We start from the raw sequence: 23,926 nt of genomic DNA, 5'->3' as shown, positions 1-23,926 counted from the left end.
AAGTTCTCTGTCATTCCATAGGAAAGCGGTCTGGCTTGGAGGTTGCAATCCCAGGGAATTTTTCATCAGCGGGGAAGTCTCCATCACTACAGAGGAATCAAGGGAGAAGTCAGTCCCGGGTAAGTGAGATGCTCCCCCTAAACACCAACACAGCAGTCGTGTACCTTTCAAGGGGTTCAGGGGCAAGATGGGCAAGGCATTTCTACTAACTCTTCTTAAGGATCATGGACAGTGTGCCCTATGCTACGAGGTAAGCGGTGACTGTTGTAATTCTTACTGGTGATCATTTCATGTCACTGATCCTTGGCTCTCTTTGTATCTCATAGGACTGTTGTTAAGTCCAATACAAAATGAGTCTTCTTTTTAAAAAACTGAAATGTTTTACAAAGCCTAGCATTCTCATAGAGAGTCCTTTGAATTCTCCCCACTTTCCCGAGAGGGTAAGAACACTTCACACCATGAACTAGGAGAGGGGGTAGAGCCCTTTCTGATGAAATATAGAAACAAAGACAGAGTCTTAGCCTGCTTGCTCTCTGGACAGGATCTCGGACCACAAGGTCTTAAATCCTGGTATAAATGACAGAAGTGAGGACAGTTCAACTGGCACTCTCATAACAAGAGTTCTGAAACACCTTCCAAAGAGACTGTAGCAGTAGACGAGGGAAGGGAGTGCTACAGTGTGGTAGTACAGGGGGAATGCTCGGCTACAGCAGTGAAAAATGTGGTACCTATTGGTGTGCTCTCGGGGTTCTTGTACATGTAGCATAGATGACCTTTACAGTGTCCCTCCCACCTTCCCACCTGCATTAGGTGTTCTGTTTTTTTGTTTGTTTTTTTTTTTTTAATTTACGTTTATTGATTGATTGATTGAACTTATTTATTCTACGTATTTATTTTTTTGGCTGCACTGGGTCCTCATTGCTGTGCACGGACTTTCTCTAGTTGCGGCTAGCGGGGTCTACTCTTGGTTGCGGTGTGCGGGCTTCTCATCGCGGTGGCCTCTCTTGTTGCGGAGCATGGGCTGTAGGCGCGTGGGCTTCGGTAGTTGCGGCTCACGGGCTCTGGAATGCAGGCTCAGTCGTTGTGGCACATGCGCTTAGTTGCTGCACGGCATGTGGGATCTTCGCAGACCGGGGCTCGAAGCCGTGTCCCCTGCATTGGCAGGCGCCACCAGGGAAGCCCTAGCTGTTCTTACATAGAGTCTAAAAACAGAGAGCACTGAGAGAAGGTAGTGGTTATTAAAGGCTCAGGATCTAAATTCTACCTGTCTCTACACCCCTTCCCAGCTGTCGATTTGACCCCGTTTGTGAATGCCGACCTGATTCTTCAACTTGCTCTGCCGTTTGTATACTCACCTTGAAAACTTGTTTCTGTGATGCGTTGAGCAGACACAGGGTGGCAGATTGCAGAGGTGGAAGCTGGTGGTCGGATATTTGTGGGCTGAATCTCCTTCAGTCCCATTCCCATTTCTGGTTGCGCAGAGGCCGTACTTCCTGTGTATGACGCGGAGCCATAGGATTGCGGGTAGGAGCCAAGTTCTCCATACAGTGAAGACCCCAGTGTGCCTTGGTTATAGTAATATACCTGGCTTCCTTCCTGGTAGGGAAGTGACAGGCGGCTATGCCCCTGATTTGTTCGTGGGCCTCCTGATACAGCAGTTCCCTTGGCTCTGGCCCTGTCGTCAGCTGCCCCTAGGAGGACTCTGAGCCCTAGCCACTTCTCTGGTAGATTTGCCTATTCCCCCACTATAATCACACCTGAATAAGGCAACTCAAACCTTTCAGAGATGTGTCGTGAACCTCTTGTTTTCTGAAATACCTATCTGGTGGTTGTGAGACTTAAGGCCAACCTCCCCGAGAGACTTTGTTTCTATTTCTCCTAGTAAACCTAGACTCATCTCCTGTCACCTTCAACTCTACTCCAATTGTGTTCTTTCAACCCAGACCCCTGACCCTGCTTTTTACTTCTGCCATTTCATCCTCACTCCTGCTTCCTTTCCTAAATCCATACGTCTCTTTTGGCCTTCCTAGCCCTGGGCCAAGTTCCTTCCTCTTTCCTCAGTTTTTACCCCTTTCCTTCATTCTCCCATCCAACTTTCAGGCCTTCCTTTCTCACGCCCCAGTTAGCAGCATCTCAAAATTCGAAAGGTTTATTACTCATCTATTAATTCTATTCCATTTACTTATTTGGTTCTATACCTATCTTACCTATGTATGGAAGAACCGCTGGTAGCCAAGGTGGCAGCAAGAATCCTAGCAGCTGTCACCTGACGTATCCGTAGTAGTCAGCAATTTCCATTTCTTTGTCCCTCTGGGTGAAAAATTGCAGCTTCCCCGAAGAGGTGTATCTGGCAGCATTCTCCCGTTGTTGTTGAGCCCGCCTCTTCATGGCCTCTCGCTCTGGCCTCTGCTCTTGTTCGATGGGCTTTGACATGACTGGCTCAGGCACGTTGGGTTCCCTCCATGGAACTCGTTGCTTGCTGAAGTCTTGGAGTAGAAGTTGGGTTTGGAGCTTGGGTGGGGACTGGCGCTTAGTCACAGCAGGGGGAACAGGCTCGCGCTGGAGAGAAGCGCCAGATGAAGTTTTGTAGGGTGCAGGCCTAGGAGCAGCAGGCTGAGGGACACGAGGCTGGGTATGGTTGGTCCAAGCCGGTTGGGTTGGGTTGGCCACAGTTGGCTGAGCTGGTTTGGCGGGACCTGGCAAAGAGGCAGGAGCTGGCTGGGATGAATTGACTGCAGCAGGTTGAGCTGAGTCAGTAGAACCAGGCTGGGCACGGTAAGCCACAGCAGGCCGATGTGAGGCCAGAGACTGTGGCCTCCGAGGAGCGGGTCGAGCTTGAGGCTTGTCCCAGGCAGAAAAAGGCAGAGGTATCAACTTGACCTTCCCAGGAGGAGGCCGCTCACACTGGGATGGAGATGGACACTCTGTTTCAGCACTGCTGTCTGCTTTCTGGGCTTGGACTTGCGTTTTCTCAGGCCTCTTACCCTCACGTGGGGTATGCCGCCGTGGCTGGATCGCTGGGGGTGGCTGGGGGTCTTTGGGGTTGCTTGAATTTCCCAAGAGCCGACAGGAAGAGAGCCCAGTTTTCGTCTCATTCTTCTTCCCCAGCGCATGAAGAACCTTCACAGACTCCAGCATGCGCACGCCAAGGGAGGTTCGAGGCTTTTGAAAGCTCTCTTGGCGAAGCTCAGTTTGGTGTTCCTTTCGCTTCGTGTTGGGGATTGCTGGCTTGTCTTCTGCCTTGACTTTGTTCCCTGACTGCTTGTTCTCTTCAGCCTTGTTTCTTCCTCTGGTCCTTTTGGTCTTTTCCTGCCCATGGCTCTCAGTTTTGCTGATCTTTCCGGATGCAGCTTTCTGAGGTTTGCCTTGAGAGTGCTTGGCCGTGTTCGCAGGAGCCCTGTCACTGACTGCAGCAGTGCATATAACCGCTTCTCCCCCTAACAGGCACTCTGGATCCTTTGGCTGGATTTTGGCCTTGGGAGCACCACCGATAGGCTCAGAGGCTTTCTGTTTGTTCTTCCTGGGTTGATCAGAGGGAACCTTTACGACACTTGGCTTTTCCTGCACCTGATTCACCTTAATGGCTCTGGTGTCTTCAGCTTTGATCACGTTGGGACCTTGGGATCGATCAAGATCTTTCCAAGAATTAAAGAGCTGGGGAAGGTGAATATCCTCCGCCAGTGTAGTAATGTCTGCAAGACCACTGCTAGGTTCAGTCCCATTTTCAAGTGTCCCTAGGTCCTGACGACTCAGGCTGTTCTCTCCCAGATCAGCATTTTCAGAACCAGGCTGCTCCTCTTGGCTGAGGGGATCGGTGCAGGCCAGCGGCTGGGGAATATCAGGGATTCCTAAAGGGAGTAGTGGAGGATCTTGGTTTTCTATTGGGATCTGGTAGGCCTCCAGAGGCTTTGACAGCTTGGTTTTGATATCCTCCACGTTCTTACTCTCTGTTTGTCCCTGGCTTGGAGCTGGAGGCAGGGCCAGGAGACGCCTGGCACTCTGGACTGGAGCTGTCACTGAAATGTCCCCAAGTTCAGATGGTGGGTTACTCTCAAGTATGTGACTGTTTCTGCTACTGCAGGACTTGGGGAGTTCTTGAGTTTGTGTCACACAAAACGTCTGGCTTGGAGGTTGCAATCCCAGGGAATTTTTCATCACCAGGGAAGTCTCCATCACTACAAAGGGATCAAGGGAGAAGTCAGTCCCTGGTAAATGAGATGCTCCCCCTAAACACCAACACAGCAGTCGTGTACCTTTCAAGGGGTTCAGGGGCAAGATGGGCAAGGCATTTCTACTAACTCTTCTTAAGGATCATGGACAGTGCCCTATGCTACGAGGTAAGCGGTGACTGTTGTAATGCTTAACTGGTGATCATTTCATGTCACTGATCCTTGGCTCTCTTTGTATCTCATAGGACTGTTGTAAGTCCAATACAAAATGAGTCTTCTTTTTAAACAACTGAAATGTTTTACAAAGCCTAGCATTCTCATATAGAGTCCTTTCAATTCTCCCCACTTTCCCGAGAGGCTAAGAACACTTCACACCATGAACTAGGAGAGGGGGTAGAGCCCTTTCTGATGAAATACAGAAACAAAGACAGAGTCTTAGCCTGCTTGCTCTCTGGACAGGATCTCGGACCACAAGGTCTTAAATCCTGGTATAAATGACGGAAGTGAGGACACTTCAACTGGCACTCTCATAACAAGAGTTCTGAGACACCTTCCAAAGAGACTGTAGCAGTAGACGAGGGAAGGGAGTGCTACAGTGTGGTAGTACAGGGGGAATGCTCGGCTACAGCAGTGAAAAATGTGGTACCTATTGGTGTGCTCTCGGGGTTCTTGTACATGTAGCATAGATGACCTTTACAGTGTCCCTGCCACCTTCCCACCTGCATTAGGTGTTCTTTTTGTTTTTTTGTTTTTTTTAATTTACGTTTATTTATTGATTGATTGTTTGAACTTATTTATTCTACGTATTTATTTTTTTGGCTGCACAGGGTCTTCATTGCTGTGCACGGGCTTTCTCTAGTTGCGGCTAGCGGGGTCTACTCTTGGTTGCGCTGTGCGGGCTTCTCTTGTTGCGGAGCATGCGCTCTAGGCGCGTGGGCTTCGGTAGTTGCGGCTCACGGGCTCTAGAATGCAGGCTCAGTCGTTGTGGCACATGGGCTTAGTTGCTCCACGGCATGTGGGATCTTCCCAGACCAGGGCTCGAACCCGTGTCCCCCGCATTGCATTGGCAGGCGGATTCTTAACCACGGCGCCACCAGGGAAGCCCTAGGTGTTCTTATATAGAGTCTAAAAACAGAGGGCACTGAGCGAAGGTAGTGGTTACTAAAGGCTCAGGATCTAAATTCTACCTGTCTCTACACCACTTCCCAGCTGTCGATTTGACCCCATTTGTGAATGCCGACCTCATTCTTCAACTTTCTCTGCCGTTTGTATACTCACCTTGAAAACTTGTTTCTGTGATGCGTTGAGCAGACACAGGGTGGCAGATTGCAGAGGTGGAAGCTGGTGGTCGGATATTTGTGGGCTGAATCTCCTTCAGTCCCATTCCCATTTCTGGTTGCGCAGAGGCCCTACTTCCTGTGTATGACGCGGAGCCATAGGATTGCGGGCAGGAGCCAAGTTCTCCATACAGTGAAGACCCCAGTGTGCCTTGGTTATAGTAATATACCTGGCTTCCTTCCTGGTAGGGAAGTGACAGGCGGCTATGCCCCTGATTTGGAATCTGAGATGGTGCTCCCTGAGCAAGCCTGGCAGAAAGTGATGGATATAGAGGGACCATGTTATTGGCGTCTGAAGTTTTATCATACTGGGCTGCCATAAACATGGAGGAAGCAGCTGCGTGCCGGTCAGTGAGTGCCAGAGTAAAGTCTCCGAGTGAAGAGGAATTCTTTTCAGTGCTTCCTGTGATGTCCCACTCAAGAACACCTGGATAGGAAGGAGCTGAAGTGGAGATCTGGCTGTGGTCAGTAACTCCAGATAACATAGTCGTGCTAGAATGTTGGTAAAGGTAGGCACTACCCATGAGTGTCTGGAAAGGGGTACCGGTAGCCGATGCCGAACTGACGGCAGGGGCAGAGACTCTGGAGAAGTTGCAGACACTTCGTGTTAGGGAAGTTGCATTGCTCACCACAGGAAGAGAATGCTGCAGAGAATTTAGAGTTCCAAGTAGAGATGGATTTTGGAAATTTTCTGTAAGAACAAGAGGGTCATGAAAAACTCAGGGAGGTTGAGAAATTCTCACTACGTTTGAGGAACAGCATTATCTTAAGGTTCTTGCTCTCAGGACACCTCTACTATCGACCCTTCCTGAGAAACCCAAAATCAGACAGTTAATGATGGCTGTAAGGACTGAGCAGTTTTCCACTCTTCTGTATTAACTGCCTGTGCTCCCATCTTGGGCACAGATGGGCAGAAGAGCCAAGTGGTATGGTTCAGAAATTGTTCCCTAGGCTGGAAGCAACCTTCTCCCTGCCCTGTCTTTCCCTTCAGCCTGCACTCGTATTGACTTCTATGCTATTTCCTAGACTGGAAGCATTTTAGAACTAGGAGGCCCTTAGAGAACTTTCTCTTTTTTCAGTCTCATTTCACGAGTAAGGAAACTGAGGCTCAGAGAGGTCGGGTTGACTTGTTCAGGTTCTCTCATCATGTTAGTGTCATTACCAGGTTTCAGAACCTAAGTATCCTGACTTCCTTGCCAGGACTCCACTCTGAGCATGATAGTGCCAGAAAGCAGGAGAAATAGAACTTATAATATAAGCATTTTTTTTGTCCATTAGAAAACAGTACGGCCATTACCATTGTCATCTTCAGTGTCTCCCTTTGCTTGTGCAGTTCCCACGCTATTACCTAGAGTTGACGTATAGCTCAGTCCAACTGGTGAACTGAAAGAGTCATTTTTGCCCTCTTCAAGCCTGGTTTCTCATCCTACCTCAAAATGATTACCCGAAAGTGGATTTCTTAAGTGCTTTTGGAAAGAGAAAAGTTATCTGATTACTTCAGATTACTCATCTATAAAGTGGTTATAACACCACCACCAATAATAATAGCAGTAATAATTAATAGATGAATAAGCTGATCTATTGCGTATGATTTATATGGAGGAAGATACAATAAGTTCTAGAAAGACAAAGAAAAATCATGAAAAACATGTTACGTAACGAAAAAGAAATCCATAGATATTAATGAAAACTGGGGTATGTGGGCAAGTATCAAAGCCTAATGAATTTACTAACAAATGACATTCTGTACCATACATGCAATATTATGAAAGTGAATTTTGCCCACTCTATTTTAGTGAATACTATTAACCAAAAAACACGATGGAGGTGATAGAGGTGAATGAATTCCTAGCCAATGCATACAGACACAGACGATAAATCAGTAAAAAATGCACAACAAGCAACAGAATGCAACAAATGTGAATGTATAGGTAGCCACAACATATATAGACAAGTATTTCAATGAAAACCGGTACAAAGCAGACAGCAAAATAGTAAGTGTAAAAGAGTTTCATTATTGTGCTCATTCATATTTTTACCCAGCAAGTAACAGGTATTAAGCCTAGGAGAAATATATCTTTCCATGAATATAACTCATATAATAAGCAGAAAGGAAGCTTAAAAAGTATCAAGAAGGTTTTTGTATTTATCCTAGAACTTAGAATCATCTTCCACATCCAAGAAGATGACATCCCAAGACCTCAAAAAACCATCATCCCTAGAATCCAATTAAAAAAGATTTTCAAATGTAAGAAAATCCAAAGGACTCCACAACATTGTTTTAGATAAATGTGGATGTTTGTGTTTTCTTTTTTTCTTTTGCCGCGCCGCGTGGCCCTGGCCGTGAAAGCACCGAGTCCTAAGCGCTGGACCGCCAGGGAATTCCCTAAATGGGGAATTAGAGATGTGGGGCTTGACTTTTTCTTTTTCTTCTCCGGTAGCTAAGATCTACAAGCGAACGATGGCTGTTGATCAATGTGCTCTCTGTGTTAGGAAGGAAATAACTGTAAAAATTGAAAAGCAACCTTGCCTTAGAAGCTACATATCACACAAAGGAAATAGTCCTTCTGATTCAATGTAGAAGATATCATTTAAAATGTTTAATTGGTCAAATGTCTACCTAGTTTAAAAATTAGAAAGAATAGAACACTGAAAAGCAGCCCCCTAGATAACCACTTTGGTTTCTGGTTTCTAGGAAGCATCATTTCTAAAACATACTTCTAAAATGTTTCTATTCCAAACTGTCAAGTGCCAGCTGTATTCAGAGAGGCAATAAAAGAAAGAAAACGGAGTATGACTTTTCTGATAGGCTGCCCTTCCTGGTGATCCCCTGTTCTGGCCTTACTTTCCTTCTTAGTCTGTTAATGTAAGGATTTGCTACCATCAGCTTTGTTTTGCCCTGCTCTGAGCAGATTTCCCTCTGTGCTGTTTCTGCTTTAATTTAAAATCTTTGGCTCCCATCAACATTCCATGGCAAACTGCCTCTTTCTTGAGAGCTCCTCTATGCTTTCCCTCTTCATTCTTATATTTTTTTCCCATCTCTTGGTTCCTGTTGGCCTGTGCTAATGAAAACAATCCTAAACTTGCTTACGTTTGACTCTGTGCCTCCCTATATAGCCCAGTACTCTCCATCCTCTCTCCCTATTCTCTCTTTTCAACTAGTCGAAATACTAGTGGAGGGAGACCATTGGAGATGAAACATCTTGGTATATATCGCTAGTTTTCTGTGTCACCTGGCTTTTCTATGTTTCTGTTGAAACACTCTTTTGAGAAGTCTCTGATTTCATTTTCTACATGGGTACCCTTTAAGGCTCAATATTGGAAAAGAAGGGGATCAGAGTGATCAACCCAATGTGGTATCCTAACGTAACAGATAAGGAAAGCAGCAGGCTTTGTGAGGCAGTCAGTGATTTGTCCAAAGTCACACAGACAGTAAACGTCAAAGTCAAAACTGAAATTAGGTCTCCAGACTTGTAGTTCAATACTTTCCCTCATTATTCCACGCTATTTTGAATCTCCTCCTCAATTTAGGGGCAAAAGAAATCGAACGCAAAACTTTCCAAAGTTTCTTTTCTTACCTGACATGGTCAGAGAAGAGGAGACATCAACTGCAGGTACAAGGGATGAGGAGACAACACTAGAGGATGTCTGAGTGGCTGCAGCTGAACGGCGCACGTGTCCAGTACAAAGGTCACTGGTTACTGGTCCAAACGGCTCCACGGAAACCCCAAGACCTCTACCAAGTGGTAGTAGGTTTGATAGGAGAGTGATGTCACAAAGCAGGCAGTTGAAAGGTATGAGCTAGCCAATAGGGAGGTCCGATCCCCAACAGGAGGGCGGGCTTGGGTGAAGAGAGCGTAGGAGAGCTAAAACAACCCCTCAATTTCTGAGCTCTGGGGAGGAAATCCTAGAAGACAGATTTACCTCCCCCAGGCTCTTCCATTAGGGAAATCATTGCAACATTTCTTACAGACGTTCATTAATATAATTAACTAACAGTTACTTATATTCTACAGAGTATTCTATTTTATGTATCATATACTTAGAGCTATATAGATCTTATTTAACTAGTATCCTTAGGAAGGAAAGAGCCATGTAGTTTGAACTATTACAGTTGTAACTTGGTTAAAGAGCAGGGTGAAGTTTGTTGAGTGTACCCTGTGGAGAATGTTGTGGTCCAAGGCTCTTCTCTTTTAGTTTCTTCTCCTTGACTCCTACCTTCCTTGGGCTGGGCTAGGCTGGGGGCCAGGTTGGACTTGCGACTTAACATTTCTCTTCCGCTTTCTTTTTTTTTTTTTTTTTTTTCTTCCATTATGGGCATTGCTTCTAGGACAAGCCTTGATCTTGCATTGGATGTTCCTTCCTGTCAACTTCCAGCAGCAGGAGTCTTCTTTTCAGTGCTTGATGCTTCACGAAATAGACTCTGCCCATTGGCAGCAAATACCAGAGAGCTAGGAGACAGAGCTGGTTGCAGACCTTTCCTCTTCCAGCCTTTGGTTGCAATTGTTTTGCCCATGATTTGCTAGCTCTAGTTCCTTGGGCCACACAGGTATCCTGCCATCCAGCTCTTTTTATATGTGAGAGACATTCTGAACACTGTCCCTCTTTCTTTGCACAGAAGTATATACAGTGTGGCAGTTACCGTAATCTCCTCCCCCTTGCAAACAGCCCCTCTAGAATCTCGGACCTCTAGGACTCTCTGTCTTGCATGCTTGGGTGCAAGGCCAAGCACAATGAAGAGGAGAATAATTAGAGAAAGAGGAGGACATTGGTGGAGAACTGGGAGCAGGTAAGGTGAAAGGGCACAGGAGAAAAGAGATGCATGTAGGTTTTTTGGTTTCTGTGGGAAACAAGTTGACACACTTGGGCCTCATTTTGTATTAACAGAACAGAGAGTTGTAGATATAAGTAGCTAGATCGTGCAGCAACTGCCATGAAGTCTGTACACTGAAGAGAACAGTCTCACATCTAGTTTTCATTTTGTTTTATGTCATATTACCTTATTTATAGCATTCACTGGTATGTTTGTAGAACGCAGATGTTTTCAAATGCTCTGGTGTTGTCTACATGGTTATTTCCTTGTCCTATTTGTAAGGAATCCAACATTGTAAGACATATTGCATGTTTTTCTCTTGACGATTGTTTACCTTGAAGCGTCATGAACTAACTTGAGCTGTTGGATTTTGTGGAGAAACTTTAAAAAGGGTCTGTGAAAAAGGCATTGTGGTGAGTCGCATTATGCACCCGAGCGTAAGGAGCAGATATCTGCCACCAGCCCAGCTTGGCCTGGATTGCCTCTGTGTTAGTTCCCCTGGTTAGTGCTTTTCTCCCTAACCACTCTTGTGACTGTGATAATGTGAGTTAAGGGCTGAGTTGCTAGTGATTTATGTGTGAGGTAGGCTGGTTTGAGGGAGGAAATCTATGGACCTAGTCATTTTCCTTGGTGGTAAGCTTTCAGGGGTGCAAAGATCGATCTTCCTGGGGACTTTTCTGGTACCAGGAAGATATCGCATAGATGGGACCTCCAAAGACACACATTTAATTTTTAGGCCTGTTGTTCCTATTATGGGATGTGAGTTTCTTCACTGATGGGGATGCTGCTTATCTGAGAAGAAACTGTGAAAGGTGGTGTAGTATAGAGGTGTGGCTTAAGCTTTTAAGTTTTCTTCAAGGTTTTTCCCCTAAGCTTCATACTTCAGACGGCCTACTTACATGAGACTAGTATGTGATGTCAGGCTAACAACTTCCTAAATACCTGCAAGCCAGATCAGTGTCTCTTTTCTCTATATTCCCATGGAAATCAAGGGTCCCGCCGAATTTTCCATCGAAACAGTTGATTTGTGCTGTCTCTAGGAATTCTACAGGGCGTACCGTTGCTTCCTAACCGGTGTCATTTGGGAGATCGATCCCCCTCTGTACGTTCAAATGATTAATTTTGAGACTCTGCTCATGTGTGCAGTAAACCCTTTAATTCCCTAAGACCTTCCTTTCCTCCATCTCATACCCCATGAAGCCCGCTTCAGTTTATCTCCTGAATTTCTTTGGAATCTGTCAGCTCTCCCTCAACATCCTAATACTGAACTTGCCTGTCTGTTGCGATTAGGTCCTAACTAGTGTCCATATATCTTGTTTCCCTCCAATCCATTCTTCACACAAGAAAGCTTCAAAGCAAGTTGGAACATTGCTCATAAACATCGCTCACAAACATTGTTTTGAGAATAGAAAACACACTGGTGGCCTTTAAGACTCTGCGTGCTCTAGAATCCTCTCTGCTTCTCTAGCCCCATCTTGTGCCACGTTTGCCCTCACTTTCTATGCTTCAGATACACTGAATTAACCTTAGTTCTCACTCATCTGACAGAAGTCAGTTGAGAAATTATTTTTCACTGTGATTCCTAGCATTAAGGAATTTGATGATCAGGTTTTGTATGAGGACTAAAACTAAACTGGGAAGTGGAAGAATTGCGTTTCAACTGTTTCAGTCAACACGCATGTATTAATGATACCTAAGTATTGAACACCGGGCTAGGTTTCATGAGGGATACAGAAGTTCTGGCCATCTCTGGTTTTGGGTATCCCTTATTTGTTGAGACCTTTGCGTTGTTTGGTTGCCTTTTGTCTGTTTTCCAGATGGGAAAACAGGAACAAGGGAAGTATAGGTTATTACTAGGTGGGGTTGAACAAGTGGAGCAGCAAACTGCAAAGCAGAAAGAAGAGGGACGTACTATAGAGGCATGTGATTTCCATTTTCAAGGCGCCTGCGTCCTGTGCAGGGAGACAGCCTAACATAAAATGTGCCTAACAAAAGATCTATTGACTTCTTACTAAAAATCTCCAGTTCATATAACCCAGGGGTTTATACCTTCTCCTTTAAAAGTTCTATTCCTGGGACTTCCCTGGTGGTCCAGTGGTGAAGACTCTGCGCTTCCAATGCAGCAGGCGTGGGTTCAATCCCTGGTTGGGGAGCTAAGATCCCACATGCTGCGCAGCCAAAGAAATTTTTTTCAAAAGTTATACTCCTGTGTTGTTGAATTTAGTGGTTTAGATTTTGTTTGAATGTTAAGAAGATTTCAGTTTATTTACCAGGAACAAACAAAACATAATGTAAAAATAGTTTCCCAGAAACGATTTCCATCGTTCTCTTCTTCCCTTTCTCCCGCAGACTGGTGTTTCATCTTGACAAGTTCTCTGAAGTTCTCTGTCATTCCATAGGAAAGCGGTGTGGCTTGGAGGTTGCAATCCCAGGGAATTTTTCATCAGCGGGGAAGTCTCCATCACTACAGAGGAATCAAGGTTGAAGTCAGTCCCGGGTAAGTGAGATGCTCCCCCTAAACACCAACACAGCAGTCGTGTACCTTTCAAGGGGTTCAGGGGCAAGATGGGCAAGGCATTTCTACTAACTCTTCTTAAGGATCATGGACAGTGCCCTATGCTACGAGGTAAGCGGTGACTGTTGTAATTCTTACTGGTGATCATTTCATGTCACTGATCCTTGGCTCTCTTTGTATCTCATAGGACTGTTGTAAGTCCAATACAAAATGAGTCTTCTTTTTAAAAAACTGAAATGTTTTACAAAGCCTAGCATTCTCATAGAGAGTCCTTTGAATTCTCCCCACTTTCCCGAGAGGCTAAGAACACTTCACACCATGAACTAGGAGAGGGGGTAGAGCCCTTTCTGATGAAATATAGAAACAAAGACAGAGTCTTAGCCTGCTTGCTCTCTGGACAGGATCTCGGACCACAAGGTCTTAAATCCTGGTATAAATGACGGAAGTGAGGACAGTTCAACTGGCACTCTCATAACAAGAGTTCTGAAACACCTTCCAAAGAGACTGTAGCAGTAGACGAGGGAAGGGAGTGCTACAGTGTGGTAGTACAGGGGGAATGCTCGGCTACAGCAGTGAAAAATGTGGTACCTATTGGTGTGCTCTCGGGGTTCTTGTACATGTAGCATAGATGACCTTTACAGTGTCCCTCCCACCTTCCCACCTGCATTAGGTGTTCTGTTTTTTTGTTTGTTTTTTTTTTTTAATTTACGTTCATTGATTGATTGATTGATTGAACTTATTTATTCTACGTATTTGTTTTTTTGGCTGCACTGGGTCCTCATTGCTGTGCACGGGCTTTCTCTAGTTGCGGCTAGCGGGGTCTACTCTTGGTTGCGGTGTGCGGGCTTCTCATCGCGGTGGCCTCTCTTGTTGCGGAGCATGGGCTGTAGGCGCGTGGGCTTCGGTAGTTGCGGCTCACGGGCTCTGGAATGCAGGCTCAGTCGTTGTGGCACATGCGCTTAGTTGCTGCACGGCATGTGGGATCTTCGCAGACCGGGGCTCGAAGCCGTGTCCCCTGCATTGGCAGGCGCCACCAGGGAAGCCCTAGCTGTTCTTATATAGAGTCTAAAAACAGAGAGCACTGAGAGAAGGTAGTGGTTATTAAAGGCTCAGCATCTAAATTCTACCTGTCTCTACACCCCTTCCCAGCTGTCGATTTGACCCCGTTTGTGAATGCCGACCTCATTCTTCAACTTTCTCTGCCGTTTGTATACTAACCTTGAAAACTTGTTTCTGTGATGCGTTGAGCAGACACAGGGTGGCAGATTGCAGAGGTGGAAGCTGGTGGTCGGATATTTGCGGGCTGAATCTCCTTCAGTCCCATTCCCATTTCTGGTTGCGCAGAGGCCCTACTTCCTGTGTATGACGCGGAGCCATAGGATTGCGGGCAGGAGCCAAGTTCTCCATACAGTGAAGACCCCAGTGTGCCTTGGTTATAGTAATATACCTGGCTTCCTTCCTGGTAGGGAAGTGACAGGCGGCTATGCTCCTGATTTGGAATCTGAGATGGTGTTACCTAAGCAAGCCTGGCAGTAAGTGATGGATATAGAGGGACCATGTTATTGGCATCTGAAGTTTTATCATACTGGGCTGCCATAAACATGGAGGAAGCAGCTGGGTGCCGGTCAGTGAGTGCCAGAGTAAAGTCTCCGAGTGAAGAGGAATTCTTTTCAGTGCTTCCTGTGATGTCCCACTCAAGAACAGCTAGATAGGAAGGAGCTGAAGTGGAGATCTGGCTGTGGTCAGTAACTCCAGGTAACATAGTCGTGCTAGAATGTTGGTAAAGGTAGGCACTACCCATGAGTGTCTGGAAAGAGGTACCGGTAGCCGATGCCGAACTGACGGCAGGAGCAGGGACTCTGGAGAAGTTGCAGACGCTTCGTGTTAGGGAAGTTGCATTGCTACAACAGATTTTTAAGCAACAGAGCAATCCAGCCAAGTTTATATTTTAGAGAGAGAACATCTTCCATATGGAGGATCAGTTGAAATAGAAGAGATTGTTAGAATTGTAGGGTGGTAGTAATCCAGGCAGGAGATGACGAATGCCAGACACCACCTAGTCACAGACATAGCTTTTGCAGCGATCAGCTACATGTTGTTGTTTTTTATTTACTCTCTCATATAATTTTTTTTAAGTCCTGGACCACAAAATACTGTGGCATAGTTGGAAAAATCTGAGACTCGATTCTAGTCTTTTTTCTGTTTGCCTGCTGTGCAGCTTGGGCTTACGTCTCGAGCCTTACTTTTTCATTGTGAAATAAGAACAGTGCTACTTAACCCGAGAACTCCACAGGCACATAAACCCGTGGCGTGTGAGGAGCAGTGAAGGAGAGAAGGAATGGAAGTGCTTTGGGGGACCCCAAGAGCCCTTCAGAAACCGTTTGTTCTTTTTATTATTGAGCATTAAAAGTGAAGGCATTCCATTTGTTTCACTCAGAAACAAATTCTGTTCTTCTGATAGCCTGTTTTTTTTTTCCACTCCCTTTTTCTGTAGTCAGATCAGTTCCTGATGGGCATTCTCCAGTCCACACTATTGCATCTGATTGGAGGCTATGCAAAATTTCCCAGAGACAATGAATTTTGACTGTATAGTAGTTAATTCTTTATAGTATGTTCCTGCAAAAACACTCTTTTCTTCAGAGTTTTTCCTTTTCAGGATAGTGGTAGTGTTGTGGTAACTAATAAAGGCTACTCTTGAGAAAATTGTCTAACTTGTTTTTAGTGTATCTACTTCGCTTACTTAATTCCATATTCCCTGTTTTCTAGACAGACTTCTTGGTGTCCACTGTACCCATGGTTTCAACAGGACTGGCTACCTCATGTGCAGGTGAGTTGCCAACCCCAAGAGGCAGAGCATGTTTAAATTGTTCTGTTTACAATAGTAATGTAAGCTAATGTAAGCTGAATGCAAAAAATGCAGTCAGAGAAGTGTATGAAGTGGAAGGCAATTTTGCCCCCTACTCAGATGTTACCACCAGTAATAATTTAGCACATATTTTTTCAGACGTAAAAAATGCAGATATAAGCATATACAATGGTCCCTTGGTATCTGCAGGGGGATTGGTTTTAGGACTCCCCATGGATCCGAAAATCCTCGGATGCTCAAGTCCCGTATGTAAAATGGTGTAGTACAGTCGGGCTTCCATATCTGCAGGTTATGGAACCGTTGGATATACAGAACTGACTGTACATGTGATTTAATGGTATAGTGTTTTAGACATTCTGGTTTATAATTTAATATATGGAGGACATCTTCCTCTGACAATATTTGGAGACCTCATTCTTATTTATTTATTATTCTTTTTTTTCCTCCAAATTTGCTTTATGTAGTTGGATATAAATAAATGAGCACAAACTTAAGCAAGATACATGTAACAATTTAATAGAACCTGATACTCTAATTCTTTCAGTGTTTCTCCAACTCATCATGGGGCTCGTAAGAAAAGTAACCAACATGGATACTACTACAGTTGAATGTCAAATCTTTAAGTGCTTATGACATACTAAATCCTTGTATAATGCACTTATGAAGAACCCTTCAAGGGACTTGTGTTTTGTATGTAGCAAAAAGTGTTAAGAGTCAAATATTCAACTCAATATAAAATAATAAGAAACACTTCTGATTTGTTAGGTTGAGATTGCTTCTCCTTTTACTAATGAATGATTTTTTTAGCTGTAATATCACTGAGCTGAACAAATATGTCACCTTGGAGTACATAAGGAAAAATAAACACATGCTAAATGGGTAAAACATTACAACTACATCTTTACTAGACCATCTCTACTAACGCTTCAGAAGCTTAGAGATTCAGAGTGTTCTTACGTTATGTGCAAGAAAAATAGAAAGAGAGAAATTCCTTCTTTTTTGAGATCACAGCTGTGAAGTCGTGATTATACAGATTCTTCATTTGTGTGCGAAACATGAAACACATTTCTCTAAATTCTCCCTGCTTAGAATTGTCAGTCAACTAGCAGGACTTTCCTTCCAAGAAACAGAGACTGAGATGTGTTTTATATAACTTCAATAACCTCAGCACTACCGTAAGAAGACATGCAGTATCCTTTTGCTGTGCTTCAAGACAACAGGGAAGGAGGTCACAGGAAAGAATAAATCAAAATTGTTACAACTGAGAAACTTTTCTCAGTTTAACCATGGTGCCACTTTCATTTTTACATAAGCATGGTGGCATAAGTCAAGCTCCATACATCAGAATTCTTAATATTTAAAATTTACCTTGACTTTTAATTATCACCATGTTAACCACCAAAATAATTTGACGAAACTCATAAGAAAGGGTAATGTTAAACCCCACTTTACTAGAGTTAGTTTCTGGACACATTAGCTCATTTTTTTTATAGAAGAGGGACAGTGAATCTCAGTTTGCCTACAAGCTAGGAGATCACTTTGAATTCTGCATTTCTTAACTGCAAACAGATACAGCACTTGTAACAGGTTATAACTGGTTTTCAGCTGGTTTTCAAGCACAGAGCCAGCCCCAACAGTAATAGTACACTATTTAAAAAGACCTAAGGCAATGAATTCCATTTCCAGTGGAAAGAAAGAATCGTATGGTCTTGGACAAACAATTCTGATGGTTCACTTAACAGTCACTTAGTAGTTCTTCCTTGCTCATAGAACTTTATGACTTTTTTGAGGAGTGAAGCATTCAGCTTGAGTGGATAAATCCTTGTTAGGCTAAGACAATCATTATCATATCCCTCTTTGCCATGAATTGTCTTATGAATGGTCATATCAGTCTGTTTTGGCAAATGAGTAATTAAGGGAAGGCTGTTATTGTGCTTATGAGAATGATATTTTTCTCTGACAAAAGATAAATAGGCATTAGGAAAATGACCATTTGGGCTCTTTTTCTGCTTCCTCCTTGTTTTGTGAGAATATGATATTTGGTTTTACAGCAGCCATCTTGTGACCCTGAGATGATCATATGCCAATAATGACAAATGGTAGATTAGAAAGAACCAGCAAAGACAGAAAACAGCAACATCAGTAGTAACAACAATCACAGCAAAAGAACAATGGGACCTTAACTTGTAGAGTTCCTATAAAGTAAAAAATAAGTGCTCTATGTTTATTCTAAAACAAAAAAAGAACTATGCAAACCAGCTTAAAACTCCTTTTTTTGTGCCAGTGTTCTAAAATGTGGCTTTTAATAAAACCTTGACCCAAATGCCAGCAACTTCAGAAAAGAATTTGGGTAGGGGGAAGAAGAAAGTTATCTCACTTAGGAAAAACAACCACTATCTTTATCCTAATCTTTGACACACAATTGAAACATATATAGCTGCTGTAACACTTTACACAATTCCTATGTACTGGAGGAATAACAAGATCTAAATAACAATTATATTTTTCAACACGGGGTGAAGGCTTTACATAAAAATACCATCCTACTTTTTCCCCCTAAATTTCTAAAATATCACGTGCTTTTCCCCAACATCTGCAGCCGTTCAGGAATTTTTAGGAAACTTTCATGCATGATCTTAATTCCTAATCCCTGGCTCTTTGGGCTCAACGACAAAAGATCAAAACCACCAAAAATGATGGTTCACTTGAAGTCAGGTGAGAGACACTGGCTCAGTTAGTCTCGTAGGACAAAAGCAGTGCTGCATCAACTGTCTCCATGCAGGAGGGGCACGTGAAGGATCTCATCAGCCAGTCATCTGTACAGCCCAGGTGATCTGCATACACAGCAGAAATCAAATTGGGTTCTCATAAACAAAGTGCATCATACAGATCACACACTCCCCGATCTGTTTTTTAAATATTTGTTTTATTTTATTTATTCATTTATTTGGTTGCGCCGGGTCTTAATTGCAGTCGGTGGGCTCCTTAGTTGTGGCATGCAAACTCTTAGTTGCGGCATGGATGTGGGATCTAGTTCCCTGACCAGGGAACGAACCCGGGCCCCCTGCATTGGGAGTGTGGAGTCTTTAGCCGCTGCACCACCAGGGAAGTCCCCCGGATCCTTTTTTCTGATCCGTTTCTTCCAGGGTCATAAACTCCTTCAGGCTGATGCTGTATGAGGCCTATTCTTTGAGCTATCCTAATTTGCTCCTCTCAGCTGAGGTGCTAGGCGAGTCTGACTAGGTGTTGGATGAGAGACCAAAACTGGAACTTGATCCAGATATGGCAGCAGCAGCTCCTGATCCAGCTCCGTCCCCTTGCCAAAGCTAGCCCAGTCGGACTGAGACTTGTGAGGCAGGGAGATGTCATCCGAAGTGGGGGACTTAAGGCAGTTCCCCATCTTCCGGGACTTGAGTGTGTGATCTGTGTGCTGTTTTGACAGTCTCCCAACCTCATTCTTTTTTTTTTTTTTTTTTTTTTAATTAATTAGTTTATTTATTTATTTATTTTTGAATTTTTAAAATTTATTTATTTTTTATACAGCAGGTTCTTATTAGTTATCTGTTTTATACATATTAGTGTATATATGTCAATCCCAATCTCCCAATTCATCTCACCACCACCGGCCCCCGCCCTGCCCCGCTTTCCCCCCTTGATGTCCATACGTTTGTTCTCTACATCTGTGTCTCTATTTCTGCCTTGCAAACCGGTTCTTCTGTACCACTTTTCTAGATTCCACATATATGCATTAATATATAATATTTGTTTTTCTCTTTCTGACTTACTTCACTCTGTATGACAGTCTCTAGGTCCATCCACGTCTCTACAAATGACCCAAGTTCGTTCTTTTTTATCGCTGAGTAATATTCCATTGTATATGCGTACCACATCTTCTTTGTCCGTGCATCTGTCGATGGGCGTTTAGGTTGCTTCCGTGACCTAGCTATTGCGAATAGTGCTGCAGTGAACATTGGGGTGCATATGTCTTTTTGAATTATGGTTTTCTCTGGGTATATGCCCAGTAGTGGGATTGCTGGGTCATATGGTAATTCTATTTTTAGTTTTTAAGGAACCTGCATACTGTTCTCCATAGTGGCTGTATCAGTTTACATTCCCACCAGCAGTGCAAGAGGGTTCCCTTTCCTCACATCCTCTCCAGCATTTGCTGTTTGTAGATTCTCTGATGATGCCCATTCTAAGCGGTGTGAGGTGATACCTCATTGTAGTTTTGATTTGCATTTCTTTAATAATTAGTGATGTTGAGCAGCTTTTCGTGTGCCTCTTGGCCATCTGTATGTCTTCTTTGGAGAAATGTCTATTTAGGTCTTCTGCCCATTTTTTGATTGGGTTGTTTGTGTTTTTAATAGTGAGCTGCATGACCTATTTATATATTTTGGAGATTAATCCTTTGTCTGTTGATTGGTTTATTTATTATTTTTTTAAGGCTGCATTGTTCCTTTGCTTACTGATGAACATGTACAAGTCAGAAGTTTTTGATATTATAAAACGTCAAAGTAATGAACATTCCTGTGTGAACATCTTTGAATATATATGCTTTGTCTCAGTTAACTTCACTCAGAATGGGACTTCTGCATCAAGGAGTTTATGCCCTTATGCTTTTTGTGGGTGTTGCTACACTGTACCAATGTATGGTTGTTCGTGCAGGAAATACTTATTGAGCATCTGTTATGTTTAAGCACTGTGCTGGGTGCTAGCAAAAAGACTTGAGAAATTTTGTGAGTGAGGAGACTTGACCTGCCCTTTGTGAATTCTAGCAGTCCAGAGAGGGAATAGATATTCAAGTATCACACTCTGCATGTAGAATTACAACTCTGACAAGTGCCAAGGAGAGGGACATGGTACCATGAGAGCATATTTTAGGGAGGATTTGATCTCATCATGGAGATTAGAGAAGGTTTAGGGATGTTTCAGCTGATATCTGAAGGATGAGTAGGTATTAACCCGATAGGGACGTTGGGGAGAGATTTCTGAGCATAAGGAATAGCAAAAGACCCTATAAGAGGAAAGCATATGCTGTGTTGGAGGAACTGGCCAGGAAGGTGGGGCCGTTGGGGGAGCATGTCATTATAATGGAGCTGCAAGTGTGGGTAGGAGCTCGATCGTGCAGGCTTATGTTTAAGGTTTCAGACTTGAAGAGTAATAGAAAACCATTGAACTTTTTTTGTTGAAGGTGAGTGTGTGGAACATACCCAGTTGCATTTTCAACCTATCGTCTTGCTACCGAGTGGAGAATACACTGCAGGGAGAAAGAGTGGAAGCGAGGAAACAAGTTAGGAGACTTGTGTAGAAATTGGGCATAATGGTGGCTTGGACCAGGGTATGGTGGTCATTTTGGTGGAAAGATGTGGACAGATTCTAGAGGTATGTAGGCAGTATCATTGTCAGCACTGGTGGTGGGTTGAGGATGAGGGTGAGGGAGAAATAGCTGTCAGTGATGGTGATGCCTAAGTTTCTGGCTCCTATGGTTGGTTAGATGGGGTTTTTTTAGATATGATGTTAATATTTGTCCTAATTTGTCTTTTGTTATTTGTTGGTTCTTGATGAATACTCTGTCATATTAAGTCTCCTGTTTTTAGTGTACAAAGCATTTTGACCGAAACTGACCCGTTGTATGTTATCAGATAACTTTTTAACATCTGCCAGTTTGGTCCTGTATTTTATTCTCTTTCATTTATTAATTAAATTGTTGTATTAATGTAAATAACTATATTAATAGATTTTCTAAAGTTGCGTTATCCTTGCATCCTTGGTCCTTGGAATAAAGCCTTTTTTTTTTTTTTTTTGGCTGTGTTGGGTCTTTGTTTCTATGCGAGCGCTTTCCCTAGTTGCGGCAAGCGGGGGCCACTGTTCATCGCGGTGGGCGGGCCTCTCACTATCGCGGCCTCTCTTGTTGCAGAGCACAGGCTCCAGACGCGCAGGCTCAGTAGTTGTGGCTCACGGACCCAGTCGCTCCGGGGCATGTGCGATCTTCCCAGACCAGAGCTCGAATCCGTGTCCCGTGCATTGGCAGGCAGATTCTCAACACTGCGCCACCAGGGAAACTCCGGAATAAAGCCTTTTTGTAGTCATGGTATATATCATTCTTTAATAATTATTGATTAGATATGCTGATATTTTCTTAGGATTTTTCTATCTATATTTGTAAAGCACAATTGGACCCTTTTTTGTAAAAACTTGATTTTCTTTCCTTTTTATTTACAAATGACTCGAATTTTGTTGTTTTGTAGATATTTGATTGATGTAGAAGGCATGTGGCCAGATGATGCAATTGAATGTAAGTATAAGGGTTGTCACTACTTTTCCCTTGTTATAAAATTTGAAGGGAGAAATGTAAGGGAATTTCTCAAATTTTGGAAAAATAGAAAAGTCTGTAATTCATTTGTTCTGATATACGATAACCTTTTACCAAAAGTTTATAAAGGGATGTATCTGGAAATAGCAAGATATAATAGCCTGAATAATTAGTCAGTGGATTTCAGCATTTTTTTTCTTTTTTAAATTTATTTAATTAATTAATTTACTTTTGATATTATATCCACTGCCCCACCAAGGAAGTCCCTTTTTCTTCCTTCCTTCCTTCCTTCCTCCCTTCCTTCCTTCCTTCCTTTAAAGCTCCAAGTCATTTAAAATACATGACTTCTCACTAAAAATCTCCAGTTCATGTAACCAAGGGGTTTATAACTTCTCCTTTAAAAGTTATATTCCTGGGACTTCCCTGGTCGTCCAGTGGTGAAGACTCTGCGCTTCCAATGCAGCAGGCCTGGGTTCAGTCCCTAGTTGGGGAGCTAAGATCCCACGTGCTACGCAGCCAAAGAAATTTTTTTTAAAAGTTATATTCCTGTATTATTGAATTTAGTGGTTTAGTTTTTTTTTTAATGTTTAGAAGATTTCAGTTTCTTTACCAGGAACAAACAAAACGTAATGTAAAACTAGTTTTCCAGAAACGATTTCCATCATTCTCTTCTTCCCTTTCTCCTGCAGACTGGTGTTTTATCTTTACAAGTTCTCCATCATTCCATAAGAAAGCTGCTCGTCTTCTGGTTTCATAAGAGATGGTGAACAGTGGTAAAATATCGAGTTGACCGAAATTTCTAGAGTACACTTCAGGGAGCGAATGATGGGGTGGAATGTTGGGGCAGAGTGAGAGATACAGATTCTGGTGAGACTGAGAGTCATGCACAAAAATTACTGGGCTGTGGTGAAGGGAGAACAAAACTAAATCAGGTTCCTGCTGGTGGACAGGAAGCCAAAATGAAGAAGAATGGTGCGTAGCTGGGCAGTGTAATTAGGCCCCTAAGTGCTGTGTCTTCTGATAGTAATTATGAACAGAAACCAAATAATAGTTACTAATAACATGGAGGTGACCAATCCTTGAGAGCTGAGGCAGAGAGAAGGAAAGATGGCATTATGCCTTGTCTCTGGTTCCTTGAGTTTCCCAGGCTGGTTTGTGACCAATCTTGGGTGAAATCATAACTAAGTCATTTCTGCTAAGGTGATCAGCTTTCGTGGGGTCCTTTCTCTGCACTCTGTCCAATGATAAAGCCCACTGGTTTATGCCTCCTGGAAAACAGTTATTCCAAAGCAGTATAAGTGAAGCATTGATGAAACAGCCATGAAGAACATGTTTCCACATGGCCTCGCACCACCTTTTCAAAGTGCTGTAAAACTTTTTTCACCCAAAAATCAGTAACAGAAAAGGATTGGGATCAAATCCCGTACAGAGGTAGTGTAAGAAAAAAGAGAATAAGGAGCAGAATAGCATGTCTTCAGACAATAAAATCAAGTTGGAAAAGACAGGTCCACAAAACAGATCAAAACTGTAACCTATTATTTCAAAGTAGGCTAAAAGACGTTAGGAAAAACAATGCGAAAGATGAAAGAACATGGATCGAGGAGGGAATGGGAAGTTATTGTTTAGTGGCTATAGAGTCTCTGTTTGGGATGGTGAAAAAGTTCTGGAAATGGTAAATGCTGATAAATGCCACCTATGGGTGTTTGGTTTTAGTTGATCTTCTTCCATGAAAGGGTTTGGAGAGATTCAGAAACTATGCTGCTGCCTCCATCTTTCTGATGTCCTGCTCAATCTTTTGACATAATTATTTTGAATTTGCACAGTGGTGATGGTTGCACAGCATTGTGAATGTATTTAATGTCACTGAATTGTATACTTGAAAATGGTTGAAATAATAAATTTTGTTTTATGTA

General features: G+C 43.2%; 1 long non-coding RNA gene and 1 pseudogene across 17 annotated transcripts; one reads left to right on the top strand and one right to left on the bottom strand.

Moving 5' to 3' along the window:
- Positions 1-23,926, top strand: LOC309654099. Of its 16 annotated transcripts, none has more exons than XR_014259835.1 (6): positions 1-119; positions 12,669-12,816; positions 15,605-15,661; positions 21,618-21,791; positions 21,949-21,995; positions 22,703-23,926. It is a non-coding gene; the product is annotated as an uncharacterized lncRNA (long non-coding RNA). The 16 variants fall into 16 exon arrangements; XR_014259838.1 differs by lacking the exon at positions 1-119 and adding an exon at positions 4,104-4,208; XR_014259842.1 differs by lacking the exon at positions 1-119 and adding an exon at positions 4,204-4,337.
- Positions 16,836-20,915, bottom strand: LOC309654098 (RING finger protein 11-like; annotated as a pseudogene). Its single transcript has 3 exons — positions 18,821-20,915; positions 17,097-18,606; positions 16,836-16,961 (listed from the first exon to the last, which is right to left on the bottom strand). The product of its transcript is annotated as an RING finger protein 11-like (transcript).

This window comes from Balaenoptera physalus, assembly GCF_965194825.1.
Source record: "Balaenoptera physalus genome assembly, contig: HAP1_SCAFFOLD_1958, whole genome shotgun sequence".
Taxonomy (NCBI): Eukaryota; Metazoa; Chordata; class Mammalia; order Artiodactyla; family Balaenopteridae; genus Balaenoptera; species Balaenoptera physalus.
The sequence above is the reverse complement of the archived record's forward strand: the minus strand, read 5'-3'. Positions and strand labels throughout refer to the sequence as shown.